General features: G+C 41.1%; 1 pseudogene; it reads right to left on the bottom strand.

Annotated features, from left to right (window-relative positions):
- Window positions 1–9,833: 9,833 nt before the first annotated feature.
- LOC138078583 (gametocyte-specific factor 1-like) lies at window positions 9,834–17,596 on the bottom strand (annotated as a pseudogene).
- Between the last annotated feature and the right edge of the window lie 688 nt (window positions 17,597–18,284).

The following is an 18,284-nucleotide window of genomic DNA, read 5'->3' as shown; positions in this document are numbered from 1 at the left end:
TGGCATCCCCCTGCTTCTGGGGGCTGGGGAACGCTGGAAGCCTATGTCAGACTGTACAGTCAATCCATTCAGTATGCCCAGAGACACTCCAGTTTACTATTTCTATGATTTTTCTTAAACATGATTAGGAAGTATCACACTTTTCCCAGTGATGCTTTATTACCTCCCCCGCCTCCATGATAAACCAGACAGACTTGGTTATTTAAATTTCTCCAGGTAATACTCATTCCCTCTGTGCACTGAGGAAACATTTCTAAATGTTAGTACTCAAGAACTGTCCATTTTATAGTTGACAGAATCATAAAAGAATAAGTCTGTAACAGAAATTTGTAAGATTAAAAGACAATTTTTAGTTTGAATCCTCTTCCACCTGACTCTCCCCTATTGAGCTCTGTGATTAAACAAACTTATCATTACAAAACAGACTAAATTTATATAAAACCATCCCCATAGTAAACTTAAAACTGGCTAGATTTACAGTTATTGTCCCTAGAGCCAGCTCTCCTCATACAATTCCACACCTCTTCCCCCCATTCTATGACATAAGCAGTCTTGGAACCTATGATAGGAAATACAAGTGATCAGCTGGAACTTGTTTAGTAATTTGCTGCAGAGCCTATTTGTAAATGACAATCACTGGTGAAACTGCCATGAAAAAATAATTTTCATGTCTGGGTTAAGAAATTTTGACCTTCCCTTTGATATGTTATACATAGTTACTCTATACTTTTTCAACAAAAATAAAAAGAGAATTGAAAGAGCCAAACACTATGTTCCTTGATTTTAAGCAATTTAAAGGCACCATCAGTGCCAGATTCAGCAACTTGCAGGAAGCCCCCCTATCCTCTGGAGGCAAAAAGACTAAATTACAGTAGATTAAGGGCACTGGAAACTACAGCCTCATCATTCAGCCTTGTCCATGTAAGTATCCTATCACTATCAAACTGTTATCAACTTTTCACGTTTTCCCTAGTACTAGACGGCGGTGAAAAGGGCACTCAGCAGTCAAGCTTGGGAGCTGGTTGTAGCCTGAAGCAACGGATTACACTTAACCGAGCTGGGGTCTCAGTAAAACCAACATTTTCCCTCCTTTAAACAAAAGTCAAGAGTCCATTTAAACAATGGGACTAAACAGGAGATGGTGGGAAAGGTGCTTAACTTAAAAAACTAAGACTAAGGAGCTAGGGAGGCCCTCGACGGGGACGAAGCAGTGGCAGACCCACCGGTTGCCTGAACACCTTTGCTGAGGACCCACAAGGCGCGCAGAAAAGGGAATATACTAGAAGGTGAAAGTATCCCAGTCCACTATCGGTGAGATTTTTGGAGGTCCCCAAGCCAGAAACTGGGCGTCTTTCCTACCTCGGCGGAGACACGCTCTCGTCTCCCCACGGTCGTCTTCGCTCACACCCGTGCCCCGGCAACGCTCCCTTCCGGCCTCTGACGTTAGGGGTGGGGCCCCCACTTCCTGTGACGCAGGGCTGGGCGTCGGGGGGGAGTGGTGGTGCGGGCGCTCCGATGACTGCCCTCTCGGCCCTCCCTTCTTGGCTTCCGCCCATCCTCCGCTCAGGAGGTGGTCCTCCGGCACTTGGAATGACCGAAGCTTTGCGTGGGTGGATCTCGCGCAGCCTTCCCGACCTCTGTGGGGGCCATCTTAGAAACTAGAATGAGCACTGAGACATAGCGCTCGAGGAGGGGATGGGACACCTTAGAGGTCAAGTGATAGTGGTGAGAAGGAAGCCATGTTAGTGCAGGTTGTCCAGTTCAGTTCAGTTCAGTTCAGTGGCTCAGTCGTGTCTGACTCTTTGCGACCCCATGAATTGCAGCACGCCGGGTCTCCCTGTCCATCACCTACTCCCCGGGTTCACTCAAACTCATGTCCATCGAGTCGGTGATGCCATCCAGCCATCTCATCCTCTGTTGTCCCCTTCCCCTCCTACCCCCAATCCCTCCCAGGATCAGAGTCTTTTCCAGTGAGTCAACTCTTTGCATGAGGTGGCCAAAGTATTGGAGTTTCAGCTTCAGCATCAGTCCTTCCAGTGAACACCCAGGACTGATCTCCTTTAGAATGGACTGGTTGGATCTCCTTGCAGTCCAAGGGACTCTCAAGAGTCTTCTCCGACACCACAGTTCAAAAGCATCAATTCTTCTGCGCTCAGCTTTCTTCACAGTCCAGTTCTCACATTCATACATGACCACTGGAAAAACCATAGCCTTGACTAGATGGACCTTTGTAATGTCTCTGCTTTTGAATATGCTATCTAGGTTGGTCATAACTTTTCTTCCAAGGAGTGTCTTTTAATTTCATGGCTGCAAGAGAAAGATAATTTAAATTTTTGAGTGGAGGGAAGAGGAAAATTGAAAAAGAGATGAACAGAAGAGGTCATCTCCTCCCACCCCCTAGTTCCCCCCAAAACAAACCACTAAGGACAGGAATCTAGTTTTTGTTTAGCATGCCTTGTAGGTCGAGTTTCATAAAGTTCGAAAGTCGATAATGGCTTATCGGAGAATCTTCGGTAGGATGTATGCCCTAGTCATCTCCCCTAAAGGAGATTTTTGAGGAGAGAGCTGGGTGGGGTAGAAAGAGCCTGAAAGTTATAAATTGATAGTAGAAAACGAAACATATATTGTGAGCCTTTGTTCTGGAAACCCTGATACCAAGAAGAAAAAAAAAAGTGTAATTGGTGGTTCTTGAGTTCAAATTGCTAGGAAAACAGGCCCCAGAGTGGATGAAAGAAAAAATGGCAGTACAACAGATGCTAAGAAAGTGGTCGAGAATGTAAATTCTTTAGAGGAAAGACACTGGGGCCCAAAGTGACCCGGGGATAACTTTGTTTGAGAAAAGGGACTTGTGGCATTTTTAGACAAAAAAGGGAAGGAATTGATACTACAGGTAGATCTAGTAATAATATTTTTTTTAAAGCAAGAAGTAAAAGGCTTGATATGACACATTTTTGTATTGTTCAGAGGAGGAGGCAGAGTGGATGGTCAGTTTGGGTGTTGAAATATTGGGGGTTTTAGACCATTTCAGTGGTTTATGTAGTCTAAACGTTATTTAGGAGAACTTAGTCTAACAGCATGAACTAACTGTGGCTTTAGTGAAGAGGGTCATGGGACGTTTTTACATGAATAATATGTAACCATTATCGGATTTTTATTTTTGGCCATGCTGCTTGCTTTGCGGTATCTTAGTTCCCTGACAGGGCTAGGTCCTGTGCCCCATGCATTTGAAGTTGGAAGTCTTAACCACTGGACCTCCAGGGAAGTCCTGTTTTTTTAATTTTTTAAGTGATCATTCCTTGAGCTGAAGAGAGTATGCTTCACAGCCTTTAGTTCATTTTAAGACCCTAAAAATAAAAGTATTGGTGGAACCAAGGCCCAAGACTTCTTAATTGTGTCTGCACTTCAGAACCATTTGAGGAGATTTAAAACATATCATGTCACGTCCCCTTCCCAGGCCAATTAATCAGAAAGGGTGAGTTTTAAAAGCTACCCAGATGATTCTAATGTGCAGTCAGATTAAGAACCACTGAGGTAGGCACTGTTTTGAATTTACAAAAGCTATTCTTTCACCTGGGTGGCCTGGATGATTTCTGTGAAGGAGGGGGCAAGCTGTTAAAGTGCTTCTTGAAAGATGACTGCTGAGAATGAAAGCTTCATTACAAGTTCAGCACAAACAATTTTAGAAAAGCTGTTGTTTTGCAAATCAGTTTCAGATTGTTAGGTATATCTTAAATAATCTACAAAATCCTAAACCTCTGGATTTACCAAATCATTCATGCAGAATTAGCAGGGCCAATGTGATTTAAAGTGAAATGTGATTTTTCAGGGTTTAAACTTCAGTAATCTGGTGAAATTGTTGACCCTGTTACTATGATCTATCTGTTCTTTTCATTCAGATACCTGCAGGTTGAAATTTCTGGAGAAGGAAGAGCTAAGAGCTTGAGAGGACGAGGAGTGGGTACCAAACCAGAATCCTAAGTCAGACTTCATTGCATTCAGTAATACCTTGTCAAGGTGACAGGATCCTCAGCTGATAAAGCTGTTCCATTTAGCACTAGCGAATGAGCCCACCAACTTTTAAACAAACTAAAGAACCAAACATGTCTTTCAGAGATGGAGATACTAAAATAAAAAAGCACCACACGTCTTTCTCTTCTTAAATGCTTTTTTTCCATTTCTTTCCAACCCAGAAAGTTCCTGCTTTATCTGAGATCCCTGCTGAGTTTTCTTTCAGACTGATTTTCCAGCCAGGTTGAATATATTTGAAAAGGAAGAAAAAAAAAAAGAGAGCAAGCCCAAGGCATTTACACAGGGTCATTCTGAGGGCTAGCTGGGATTAATACCCTAAACTGAATCTGATCCATGCTGGTTCTATCTCTGAATATGCTTGCATTTAACCCTAAATTATAAATTACATTTTTAGAGTTTTATTAGTTAAAGACTCTGAACTAATGAGTAGACAGATCTGTATGCCAATGATTGAAAAAAAAAAAAAACAACTTTGTTCGAAGATGAGTTTTTCTCAGCTTTTAGGATTGGAGTCTCAGTTATTCCTTCAGATTCTTTAGAGATTTTCAGTGTTTCATAAAGCCTGATAAAACTTAAACTTTTGCCCATCAGAAAGCTAAAACATTAAAATTTCTTTGTTTTGGGCTTAGATTTTATCCACTGAGTCCTATTTCTCTCATCTAATAATGATTTCTGATTGGTTGTAAAGTGTATAACTTATAATAGGAAAATTATTGAAGAAGTGCAGTTGTAAAATATTTTGAAAAGCTCTCTGGGGGAACATAATAGATGTTATTATTAGTGAGGGTAGATTTTGGGAAGTATTGCTGTTGAGAGTGAAAAGTTGGGACTGGTTATAATTTTTCAGGCAAAGTAACAGGGTGAGGTGTTCTCACTAGGGAACCATTGAAAATATATTTATGTTTAAAAAAGTCATTAATGAGAGTTTGCAAAGAATAGCTAACACCCCTCTCTGCAAACACAGGATGATACAGGATAAATGAAAAACCAGTTGTGACTTTTTTTGTCTTTAAATTCATTCTGTGTCCTAATACATAAATATTATATAATTGTGTAATCAACATTGCTGTAATAGTTGCTGAGTAGTCTGTTCTCTGAACCTGAAATGTTAGGTCCATGAGTCAAGGCAAATTGGAAGTGGTCAAACAGGAGATAGCAAGAGTGAAGGTTGACATTCTAGGAATCAGCGAACTAAAATGGACTGGAATGGGTGAGTTTAACTCAGATGACCATTATATCTACTACTGAGGGCAGGAATCCCTTAGAAGAAATGGAGTAGCCATCATGGTCAACAAAAGAGTCTGAAATGCAGTATTTGGATGCAATCTCAAAAACGACAGAATGATCTCTGTTCGTTTCCAAGGCAAACCATTCAATATCACAGTAATCCAAGTCTATGCCCCAACCAGTAACGCTGAAGAAGCTGAAGTTGAACGGTTCTATGAAGACCTACAAGATCTTTTAGAACTAACACCTAAAAAAGATGTCCTTTTCATTATAGGGGACTGGAATGCAAAAGTAGGAAGTCAAGAAACACCTGGAGTAAGACATATTTGGCCTTGGAATACGGAATGAAGCAGGGCAAAGACTAATAGAGTTTTGCCAAGAAAATGTACTGGTCATAGCAAACACCCTCTTCCAACAACACAAGAGAAGACTCTACACATGGACATCACCAGATGGTCAACACCAAAATCAGATTGATTATATTCTTTGCAGCCAAAGATGGAGACGCTCTATACAGTCAACAAAAACAAGACCAGGAGCTGACTGTGGCTCAGATCAATTGAAGAAAGTAGGGAAAACCACTAGACCATTCAGGTATGACCTTAATCAAATCCCTGATGATTATACAGTGAAAGTGAGAAATAGATTTAAAGGACTAGATCTGATGAACTATGGAATGAGGTTCACGACATTGTACAGGAGACAGGGATCAAGACCATCCCCATGGAAAAGAAATGCAAAAAAGCAAAATGGCTGTCTGGGGAGGACTTACAAATAGCTGTGAAAAGAAGAGAAGTGAAAAGCAAAGGAGAAAAGGAAAGATATAAGCATCTGAATGCAGAGTTCCAAAGAATAGCAAGAAGAGATAAGAAAGACTTCCTCAGTGATCAAAGCAAAGAAATAGAGGAAAAGAACAGAATGGGAAAGACTAGAGACCTCTTCAAGAAAATCAGAGATATCAAGGGAACATTTCATGCAAAGATGGGCTCGATAAAGGACAGAAGTGGTATGGACCTAACAGAAGCAGAAGATATTAAGAAGAGGTGGCAAGAATACACAGAATAACTGTACAAAAAAGATCTTCAAGACCAAGATAATCACAATGGTGTGATCATTCACCTAGAGCCAGACATCCTGGAATGTGAAGTCAAATGGGCCTTAGTAAGCATCACTACGAACAAAGCTAGTGGAGGTGATGGAATTCCAGCTGAGCTATTTCAAATCCTGAAAGATGATGCTGTGAAAGTGCTGCACTCAATATGCCAGCATATTTGGAAAACTCAGCAGTGGCCACAGGACTGGAAAATGTCAGTTTTCATTCCAATCCCAAAGAAAGGCAATGCCAAAGAATGCTCAAACTACTGCACGATTTCACTCATCTCACACGCTAGTAAAATAATGCTTAAAATCCTCCAAGCCAGGCTTCAGCAGTATGTGAACCGTGAAATTCCAGATGTTCAAGCTGGTTTTAGAAAAGGCAGAGGAACCAGAGATCAAATTACCAACATCCTCTGGATCATGGAAAAAGCAAGAGAGTTCCAGAAAAACATCTATTTCTGCTTTATTGACTATGCCAAAGCCTTTGACTGTGTGGATCACAATAAACTGTGGAAAATTCTGAAGGAGATGGGAATACCAGACCACCTGACCTGCCTCTTGAGAAACCTGTATGCAGGTCGGGAAACAACAGTTAGAACTGGACATGGAACAACAGACTGGTTCCAAATAGGAAAAGGAGTACGTCAAGGCTGTATATTGTCACCCTGCTTATTTAACTTCTATGCAGAGTACATCATGAGAAATGCTGGACTGGAAGCAACACAAGCTGGAATGAAGATTGCCAGGAGAAATATCAATAACCTCAGATATGCAGATGACATCACCCTTATGGCAGAAAGTGAGGAGGAACTAAAAAGCCTCTTGATGAAAGTGAAAGAGGAGAGTGAAAAAGCTGGCTTAAAGCTCAACATTCAGAAAACGAAGATCATGGCATCCGGTCCCATCACTTCATGGGAAATAGATGGGGAAACAGTGGAAAGAGTGTCAGACTTTATTTTTTTGGGGCTCCAAAATCAGTGCAGATGGTGACTGCAGCCATGAAATTAAAAGACGCTTACTCCTTGGAATAAAAGTTATGACCAACCTAGATAGCATATTCAAAAGCAGAGACATTACTTTGCCAACAAAAGTCCATCTAGTCAAGGCTATGGTTTTTCCTGTGGTCATGTATGGATGTGAGAGTTGGACTGTGAAGAAAGCTGAGCACCGAAGAATTGATGCTTTTGAACTGTGGTGTTGGAGAAGACTCTTGAGAGTCCCTTGGACTGCAAGGAGATCCAACCAGTCCATTCTGAAGGAGATCAGCCCTGGGATTCCTTTGGAAGGAATGATGCTAAAGCTGAAGCTCCAGTACTTTGGCCACCTCATGCGAAGAATTGACTCATTGGAAAAGACTCTGATGCTGGGAGAGACTGGGGGCAGGAGGAGAAGGGTACGACCCAGGATGAGATGGCTGGATGGCATCACTGACTCGATGGACGTGAGTTTGGGTGAACTCCAGGAGTTGGTGATGGACAGGGAGGCCTGACGTGCTGCGATTCATGGGTTTGCAAAGAGTCAGACACAACTGAGCGACTGAACTGAACTGAACTGTTTGTTTTCTGTTTTTTTTTCCTTTGACTTCTAAATAATTTCTTTTTCTAGGACTCAGAAAGAATGCTCCGTGATGGTTCAGATGGTAGAGTCTGCCTGCAGTGCAGGAGACCTAGGTTTGATCTCTGGTTCAAGAAGATCCCCTGGAGAAGGAAATGGCAATCCACTCCAGTATCCTTGCCTGGAAATTCCATGGATGGAGGAGCTTGGCAGGGTACAGTCCATGGGGTCTCAAAGAGTGGGACACGACTGAGCAATTTCACTTTTTTCTTTCAGCAACAGTAGCCCGTTATGCCTTTTCTGATGCTGGCATCTGAGATGTAAATTGTAAGTCAAAGTTTGCAAACCATTGTTAGCATTGCTTTTGGCAATGAATTTGTTACTGTGTATGAATAGGTAGGTAAGAATATGGAAACCTCTTAAAAGAAAAGATTGTTGAAAAGATGGTAGAATGCCAGAATTATGCTGAAGAAATTTCGCCTTCTAAAAATTACGTAAAGGGCTAGTCTTGAGTGGAACAGTTCTATAATGCCAATTCTACTATTCTATTGATGTTATTTTAAGGAATGTCCAATGTTTAAACCTTCATTTTCTTTTTGAAGCCTTCTCCTAACCTCTGCCTGGTATTAAGTGCTAATGTTTTCTTATACCCTCCTTTCCTACCAGCACTTAAGCTGTGTCATACCAGTTGTTCTCAGAGTGTGGCCTCCAGACCAGCATGATTAGCGTCACTTAGGAACTTGAGAAAACCACAAATTCTTGGGCCTTGCTACAGACCTACTTACTGAATCAGAAGCTTAGGGGTGAGATGCCCTACAATCTTTGTTTTAATAAGCCCTCCAAGTGGGAGGTAGGAGGGAGGTTCGAGAGGGAGGGGACATATGTATACTTATGGCTGATTATTGTCTATGCATGGCTCCCCATACATCACAGTGGTAAAGAATCCACCTGTTAGTGCAGGAGATGGCCTGGGTCAGGAAGATCCCTGAAGAAGGAAATGGCAACTCACTCCAGTATTCTTGCTTGAAAGATTCCATGGACAGAAGAGCCTAGCAGGCCCCAGTCCATGGGGTCACAAAGAGTCAAGACTTGGCTGAGCAGCAGCAGCATGGCAGAGCCTAACACAAGGGTAATTGTGAAGCAATTATCCTCCAATTAAAAGTAAATAAATAAAAAGGAAAGCCCTCCAAGTGATTTTGATTTTGAAGACTGAGAACTGTTGCCATATATTAACTATAGTTGTCAACCTTGTTCCCTCCTGGCCACTGTAATTCCTAACACAGTGTCCCAAACTTAGTAGATACTTGATTATTTGACTTGAGAGCACAGGTTTACTTTGTCAGGGCCTGCAGCACCTGACATCATCTATCTGGTAAGAGACTACGTGGGAAGAAGAGACTAAAATGTTTGAGATTTTTTCTTTTCCTCTTTTATATCACAGCTGCTTGCAAATTCTGAACAAAAAGGCCCACAAAATATGGGCCAACAAAAGAATAAAGATGTGGAACCAAGGAGATATGTTTCGGTACTTATCTAGGACATGAGTAATGGGCCTTAACAGTTTTTTCCCCATAGTTCATGCTGTGAATGTAAGCATAGAAACCCTAAAACCAGATTTTAGGGAAGAAACTTTATAGCCAGAAAGTCTTATTGCTGTTACTTAAACATAATTTAAATTGCCTTGATGGGACTTTTCTGTGAAGATGAGTGAACCTGATTACCAAGTTTTTTGAAAAGTTGATTTATTCAGTATAAATATTTGGCCCAGAGTATTGAATCTCTTTATTCTACCATGCGTATAAAGTATGGATTCTCCACATTCATCACCTTTGATTTTGTGTGGGCATGCGACTAGTGCATAGTCAGATCATTCCTCTCCGAAAGCATATTATAGCTTAATAGTAATAAACCAGAATGAAAGAAGGTTAAATGGAGATGTAGGCCACCTGTTAGGGGAACTTGAGAGAATAGTTAAGGCTTCGGGGAATCTGGGCAAGCTTTGAGGCAATTATTTTTAAAACTTTGCTTTTTTAAAAAGTATTTTTTCTCAGTTTAGTTTGGTCTTTTTGAAGGTTTGACCAAATGTTATGTTAGAAGCCAGACAAGTGATGTATTTATTAACTTATGTTGTGCCTTCTTCCTGGTGGCTCAAACTTCTTAAAGTGAGATTTGAGTAGATCTGGCACCCAAGTTTTGAATGACACAACTGCCTAGTGAGTGATGTTTTATCCTTTTAGGCTAGTGCAGTCGACTTGATTTGTCTGCTTGTTATCTCAGGAGAGTTATTGTTCTCTCTTTTAATTTCAAGAGTATACTATTTTGGAGGAAAAATTATGTGGTCCCCCAGTTGAGACCACCTGATGTGAAGAGCCAACTCAGAAAAGACCCTGATGCTGGGAAAGATTGAAGGCAGGAGGAGAAGGGGACAGCAGAGGACAAGATGGGTGGATGGCATCTCTGACTCAATGCACATGAGTTCGAGCAAGCTCCGGGACATGGTGAAGGACAGGGAAGCCTGGCGTGCTGCAGTCCATGGGATTGCAAAGAGTTGGACATGACTGAGCGACTAAACAACAACAAGCATTTAAGACTGCATGGTCATTTAGGGAAGATTTCATATACCTAGAATATGGTAAAGGAAAACAGTTTTATCTTTCAAGGCCATTTTCCTGGGGGAACAGTCTTTTGTTTTTATATGGTCTGGTGTTAATATACCAAAATATAATTTTAAAAATTCAAAACATGTAAGGTCTTAGTCAAGAGACTAAAGTAAATCTTGTTTATATTGTATAAAGCTCAGGGAGAAAGTCAGTAGCCCCCCCAACCCCTTCACTTTGTACAAAATATACTGGAATGTGCTAAATGCTAAAAGTGTCTACTTGTCCTCCTATTTTAACTGAAGAAAAAAAGAGATCATTTGAAAAAGATCTAGAAAATACTTATGTAGGGATAAGACTCCTAAGGGCATAAAATACTCATTTGACTAAAACTTCTTTTAATTGAAAGTCTAAATTTACCTGAACTAGTCAGTAAACTAGCAAAATCCCAAACTCATTGTTTTAAAAGGATTAGCTGGCTGCAATAAAAATTACATCTTAAGAGGAACTAATTCTGGCCTGTTTTAAATTGGGTGTTGGTTCAGCTTAAGCACCAAGTGAAGGGCTATAAACTGAAGGGCTCCAAAATCACTGTGGATAAAGTGACTGCAGCCATGAAATCAGAAGACATTTGCTTCTTGGCAGGAAAGCTGTGGCAAACCTAGACAGTGTCTTGAAAAGCAGAGACATTACTCTACTGACAAAGGTACGTATGGTCAGGGCTATGGTCTTACTAGCATTCACGTACCTGGACTGTAAAGAAGGTGGAGTGCCGAAGAATTGATGCCTTCGAACTGTGGTGCTGGAGAAGACTCCTGAGAGTCCTTTGGACAGCAAGGAGATTAAACTAGTCAATCTTAAGGGAAATCAACCCTTCATACTTGTTGGAAGGACTGATGCTGAAACTGAAACTCCAATATTTTCGTCATCCAGTGAGAACAGCTGACTCATTGGAAAAGTCCCTGATGCTGAGAAAGATTGAGGGCAGAAGAAGAGGGTGTCAGAGGATGAGATGGCTGGATGGCATCACCAAAGCAATGGACATAAACTTGGGCAAACTTTGGGAGATGGTGAGGGATACACAAGGGAGGCCTGGTGTCCTGCAGTCCATGGAATCACGGAGTGTCAGACACGACTGGGCAACTGAACAACAGCAAAGCACCAAGTATTTGAGTATCTCCTAAATGCAACAGCCCTAGACTAGTGGTATAGCCAGAATGTGATTCTGCCTTCCTTCGTGAAGGTGTGGTTTGGTTGAGGTAGGAGACAGGGAAGGTTTAAATGAGATGAGGATTAAGAATTGGACTTAAAAAAAGCTAGAACAGGGATTTGAATGCTGGAAGGGCAAGGGGTGACATTTTAATTTTTTGATTTTATTACTTTTTGGCTGTGCTGGGTCTTCATTGCTGCACGTGGGCTTTCTCTAGTTGTGCTGAGTAGGGGCTATTCTTCATTGTGGTGCATAGGCTTCTCATTGCGATGCCTTCTCTTATTGTGGAGCATAGGCCCCAGGGTGTGCAGGCTCAGTAGTTGTGGCACATGCGCTTAGTTGCCCTGAGACATGTGGGATCTTCCCAGATGGGGGTATTGAACCTGCATGCCCTGCATTGACAGGTAGATTCTTAATCACTGGGCCACCAGGGAGGTCCAGGGAGTTACAGTTTGAATTTAACAGAGTGCTACTGCTGCTGTTAAGTTGCTTCAGTCGTGTTGGACTCTGTGCGACCCCATAGATGGCAGCCCACCAGGCTCCCCCGTCCCTGGGATTCTCCAGGCAAGAACACTGGAGTGGGTTGCCATTTCCTTCTCCAATGCATGAAAGTGAAAAGTGAAAGTGAAGTCGCTCAGTAGTGTCCCACTCTTAGCAACCCCATGGACTGCAGCCTACCAGGCTCCTCCGTCCATGGGATTTTCCAGGCAAGAGTACTGGAGTGGGGTGCCATTGCCTTCTCCAATAACAGAGTAAGAAAGAATAAAACAGATTTAACATGGGAGTGAACTGACTTCTTCAGAGTTAGAAAGGTAGCTTTGGAGGCAAGTTCCAAACTCAGCTTGTCATGAAAACTATCCTTTAAGTATGGAAGATTTATATGGAGAAATGATTGAAGAGAGTTGCTATGATGGTCATATAGTTAATGATTTGGAGTTAGGAGAAAAAGGTGGGGATAAAGAATCTAACTATGTAATAGCATTATGGACCACATGGTGACTGTAGTTCCCCTACAAAGAGAAGTAGGCAAATCAGCCGTCCAGCCCTTTGGTTGAAAAATGAGGATATAAAAACAAGGAAGAATAAAAAACCAAATGAAGCTTGTCATAGGAAAAAATACTCTTTATTTAAATAAACAAATACATGTTAGTTCAGTTCAGTTGCTCAGTCATGGCATCTTAAAATCATATTAAGATGCCAGCAATGCCAGCAAGAGTTGTTACCTAACCTGACTGTTAAGATTTCTCCAAAGTTTAAACAAAAAACAACTTAATAAATCTTCCATCTGCTGTCTCTTTTAATCTATAACTTCTCCATCGGTTTTTCTGACCTAAGGGTAGAAGGAAAGCACTGAGATAGTGTCAGTTTGATAACAAGTGTTTTTATGGAAGATCTAAGCTTGATGTGTGTTAATAGCATTTCAAATAGAGTTCTAGACAGCTCTTTCAACAAAGTCTGATTTAAAGCCATTAGAACTTTTGCTAGGGGAGGAGGATTTTGAAGAGAAAACACTTTTTTTCTTTTTTTATGGCTGTGCTGCGAGGCACGCGGGCATCCTAGTTCCTGACCAGGGATCAAACCCATGCTCACTGCAGTGGAAGCTCAGAGTCTTAACCACTAAACTTCCTGGGAAGTCCCTGGTTTGTTTATTCTTAAAGAAGAAAAGCTTGTCTAAGAATCTTTGAAGATTTAGAATATAACGTTAGTAATATTAATTACAAATTTTATTGTTGTTGTTTAGTTGATCAGTCATGTCTGACTCTTTTGAGATCACATGGGCTGTAGCCCACCAGACTCCCTGTCCATGGGATTTCCCTGGCAAGAATACTGGAGTGAGTTGCCATTTCCTCCTTCAGGGGATTTTCCTGACCCAGGGGGTGAACCCCCGTCTCCTTGTTTCTCCGTTGCAGGCAGATTCTTTGCCGGTGAGCCACCAGGGAAGTCCACTAGTTAAAACTGTGTTAATGTATGTTAGAACTATGATGTTAAAAAAGTAACTCTATGTTTTCTCCAAGACTTATGGTTGTTAGGATGTTTATCATCCAGTCTCCTTTTTTATGTTTCTTGAGTCATTGTAGAATATGACCAAAAGAGGAAAGTTAGCCGGAAATTAGAACTAGAGAATTAGTCTAAATAACCAGTTCTAGGAGATTAAAGTTACTTTAACAAAAATAGTTGATACTACTATCCATGAGGGTAGGAATTACTGGTTTTGTGTTAGTTTCTGTTTTACATAACTCCTTTCCACCTTCCCTTCCCCATGTGTATCTAGTGAGTAACGCCATTGATAGCTCGTCTAACTCTGGGCTGTGCCCTTTGAGTTTGTGTGGCTGGGGGTCCTTCTCTGGTTCATGTATAGCATGCTAGTTCCTTCCCCTTCATAGCTTTAGGAATTGATTTTTCATACCTCGAAAATCTTACACAGAATTGAGAACCTTGTGTAATCAAGTCCTTGATGGATTAAAGTCCTAAGTGGAGCTTTAGGAAAGTAACGTTCAAAATTCTCCAAGTCAGGCTTCAACAGTACGTGAACCGTGATCTTCCAGATGTTCAAGCTGGATTTAGAAAAGGCAGAGGAACCAGAGATCATATTCCCAACATCCGCTGGAAGCAGGAGAGTTACAGAAAAACATCTACTTCAGCTATATTGACTACGCCAAAGCCTTCGACTGTGTGGATCACAACAAACTGTGGAAAATTCCTAAAGAGATGGGGATACCAGACCACCTGACCTGCCTCTTGAGAAACCTATATGCAGGTCAGGAAGCAACAGTTAGAACTGGACATGGAACAACAGACTGGTTCCAAATCGGGAAAGGAGTACATCAAGGTTGTATATTGTCACCCTGCTTATTTAACTTCTATGCAGAGAACATCATGCAAAATGCTGGGTTGGATGAAGCACAAGCTGGAATCAAGACTGCTGGGAGAAATATCGACAACCTCAGATATGCAGATGTCACTACCCTTATGGCAGAAAATGAAGAACTAAAGAGCCTCTTAAAAAGTGAAAGAAGAGAGTGAAAAAGTTGGCTTAAAACTCAACATTCAGAAAACTAAGATCATGGCATCTGGTCCCATCATTTCATGGCAAATAGATGGAGAAACAGTGGAAACAGTGACAGACTTTATATTTTGGGCTCTAAAATCACTGCAGATGGTGACTGCAGCCATGAAATTAAAAGACGCTTGCTCCTTGGAAGAAAAGCTATGACCAACCTAGACAGCATATTGAAAAGCAGAGATGTTGCTTTGCCAAAAAAGTCCATCTTAGTCAAAGCTAAGTTTTTCCAATAGTCGTGTATGGATGTGAGAGTTGGACTATAAAGAAAGCTGAGTGTCAAAGAATTGATGCTTTTGAACTGTGGTGTTGGTGAAGACTCTTGAGAGTCCCTTGGACTACAAGGAGATCCAAGCAGTCCATCCTAAAGGAAATCAGTCCTGAATATTCATTGGAAGGACTGATGCTGAAGCTGAAACTCCAATACTTTGGCCACCTGATGTGAAGAACTGACTTATTGGAAAAGACCCTGATGCTGGGAAAGATTGAAGGTGGGAGTAGAAGGGGATGTCAGAGGATGAGATGGTTGGATGGCAACACCAACTCAATGGACATGAGTTTGAGTAGGCTCCGGGAGTTGGTGATGGGCAGGGAAGCCTGGTATGCTGCAGTCCATGGGGTTGCAAAGAGTTGGACACAACTGAGCAACTGAACTGAACTGGAGCCTTAGGAAAGGAATGGAAGTACTCAGAGCCCATGACTACAGCTCTTTTAAAATTTGTAATTGAAGCTTAGGCATCTGCCATGATCTAGTGGCCATCTCACTCGAAGATATTCTATTAGAATAGAGATATTCTATTCTTTATTTCAATAGCTTCTATAAGATAGATGATTTATCTTACCTTTCACAAACCAGCATTTTTGGAGTAAATGTCTTAAGGACAAATGAAGAAGAATGATGTGCGTTATCTAGAAAGAAGGAAAGCAGGAAGAAGTAACACAAGTAAGCACCAAGCATTTTTATGTCATTGCAGAGAAGGCTAACTGGCAGGAGATTTGAGTCTCCCTTCCACAGTTGTTGCTGGAAGACTAGAGACTACATTGCTACCTCCCTGACATAGGTCTGGTCATGTGACTTGTTTTTGCCAATGGGATGTGAATAGAAATAGTCTCTTCTGGACTGAGGTGGTTAAGAGGCAGCTGTACTTCTCTGTTCTCTTTTTGTGGCAGCTTGGGAAGCCAGGTGTGAAAGGTGACAGTTAAAAGATGAAGAGCCTGTGTTCTTGAATCACCACTCCTACTGAATACTTGCACTTGATTGTACATAAGGAAATTTCTGTTGTGTTAAATCATGACATTAACACTGTTTGGACTTTCTTTTAAAAAGGCTTGCATTGCTCTAACACACATCTTAATTTAATTTATTTAATAACACATCTTTATTTAATATTAGTCTATTGTACCTTAGGGGCGCTTCCCAGGTGGCGCTAGTGGTAAAGAATTCACCTTCAATGCAGAAGACGCAGGAGATGTGGGTTTGATCCCTGGGTCAGGAAGATCCCTAGGAGGAGAGCATAGCAGCCCACTCCAGTATTCTTGAGAATACTGGAGAATTCCATGGATAGAGGAGCTTGGTGGGCTGCAGTCCAAGAGTCGGACACGACTGAAGCGACTGAGCAAGCACACATTATACCTTATGAGGTAGATATTCCTTTTATAGATGAGGAAGATGTGTTTGAGCAGCAACTTTCCTTAAGGCCAGAGCAGATAGTTGAACCTAGGTCTGACTTGAAAACCTAGTGAGTTCTCCAATATAACATGCTGCATCTTAGAGAAAAGATATCCTTTAAGATAGCATAAATCCTAATCTTTTAGATTGCAAGTTTCAGTTTTTGCCAGTAATTTTTTTCTATGGAAAGTGACTTGGTATTGGTAAGATAAGAATCTGTTAATTCCTGTATGTGAATCTAATTATTAGATTTAATTAGACTCCTTTTTATTGGGTTGCCTCTCTAGAGACAGATGAAAGTCTCAAATTTACTCTTTTGATTGCTTTGGTGAAGGATTTTGTGGGAGGAGTAATAAGACTTAATTACTGCAAGGCTGCTGTACTTATTGGCTACAGAGGACTTAGAGACCAAGCTGTCACTTTGTGCTCACTGTCTCACCTTGCTTACTGTTTTCCAGACATCAGGGTCAGGAATCTGATTGGCAACTTTAGAAATTTTTCATTTGGTTCCAAACTTGGAGAAATAATAACCTTTGAAAGTTTAAAAGGCTGTCTGAAATATAGCAAACAGAAGTTACAGAAGCAGAGTGGAAACTTTTGTTTTTCATTGTTCATTTGGCTAAGGTTTCCATAGCTATGAAGTATGGAGGGTTGGGGGGAGGATAATAGAACTCAACTCCGCCTCCACTTAGAAAATAGAAAACTCCACTCCAAATAGAAAACTTAACATTATCTGTAGCAGTCCTATTGACACAGTTAGCCTCATGTTCTTTGAGCCTTTTGGTTGGAACCACATGACAAGCATTATATTTTCAGTTAGCCATCTTTTTAGCTATCTTTGGATTTTTCTAAAAGGAAGAAGTTCTTATTAAATGGCATTAAGGTTTTGCCTGAATTCCACCCTCCATTCCTTTCTGGAAATGCTGAAGATGTATCATGTTCCAACATTAAGAACTTTCAGGTAAGTTTGTTCTTTAAAAAAAAAAAGTCTTTAATCTTTTATATTCTGAGTTTATTTTTCTCCCTGCATTGACTTAACAGTTATCAGGGAAACTTACCTTTCTGCATGATGCAAGGTGGCACTGTAACCTGCTGGCTGACATCCTGTGGTTTGGGTCATAAGGACATACTTTCAAGGCTTCTGACTCCATGAGGCCTAAATAGCAGGAAGCATGGGTTGGTAAAGAAAATATTGACATTTAAGACCAGGTAATCTTGACAGAAGTCTATTTTCTGTTCTCAGAAAAAGAGTGGTGTAAAAGATATGAGTGTAAGAGAGCTGGTGTAAAAGAGCTGAGTTGGCAACTGGACGGAGAAGGCAATGGCAACCCACTCCAGTACTCTTGCCAGGAAGGTCCCGTGGATGGAGGAGCCTGGTAGGCTGCAGTCCATGGGATCGCTAGGAGTTGGACACGACTTCACTTTCACTTTCATGCATTGGAGAAGGAAATGGCAACCCACTCCAGTATTCTTGCCTGGAGAATCCCAGGGACAGGGGAGCCTGGTGGGCTGCCATCTATGGGGTCACAGAGTCGGACACGACTGAAGCGACTTAGCAGCAGCAAAAGATATGAGTATCTCAAGTCTTACCTATGACAGTTTTGGATAACATAAGCCATAGCCTAGCTAGTTAGATAACAGGATTACAGGACAAATTCACTTCTTATATGCCTTGAAAGGCCAAAAATTAATATTTGTATATATATTATATAACTTGTTTTAAATAGTTTTTCTTTTTACCTTTCAATAGAGTATTAAATACACTGGCAGGATTCTTAGAAAACTCACAGTATTGGATAAAATGAAGTTTAACACCGTGAGCTAGAAAGTCCTGGAGAA

This window comes from Capricornis sumatraensis, chromosome 4, assembly GCF_032405125.1.
Source record: "Capricornis sumatraensis isolate serow.1 chromosome 4, serow.2, whole genome shotgun sequence".
Lineage (NCBI taxonomy): Eukaryota > Metazoa > Chordata > Mammalia > Artiodactyla > Bovidae > Capricornis > Capricornis sumatraensis.
This window is presented reverse-complemented; position numbering and strand designations above follow the sequence as displayed.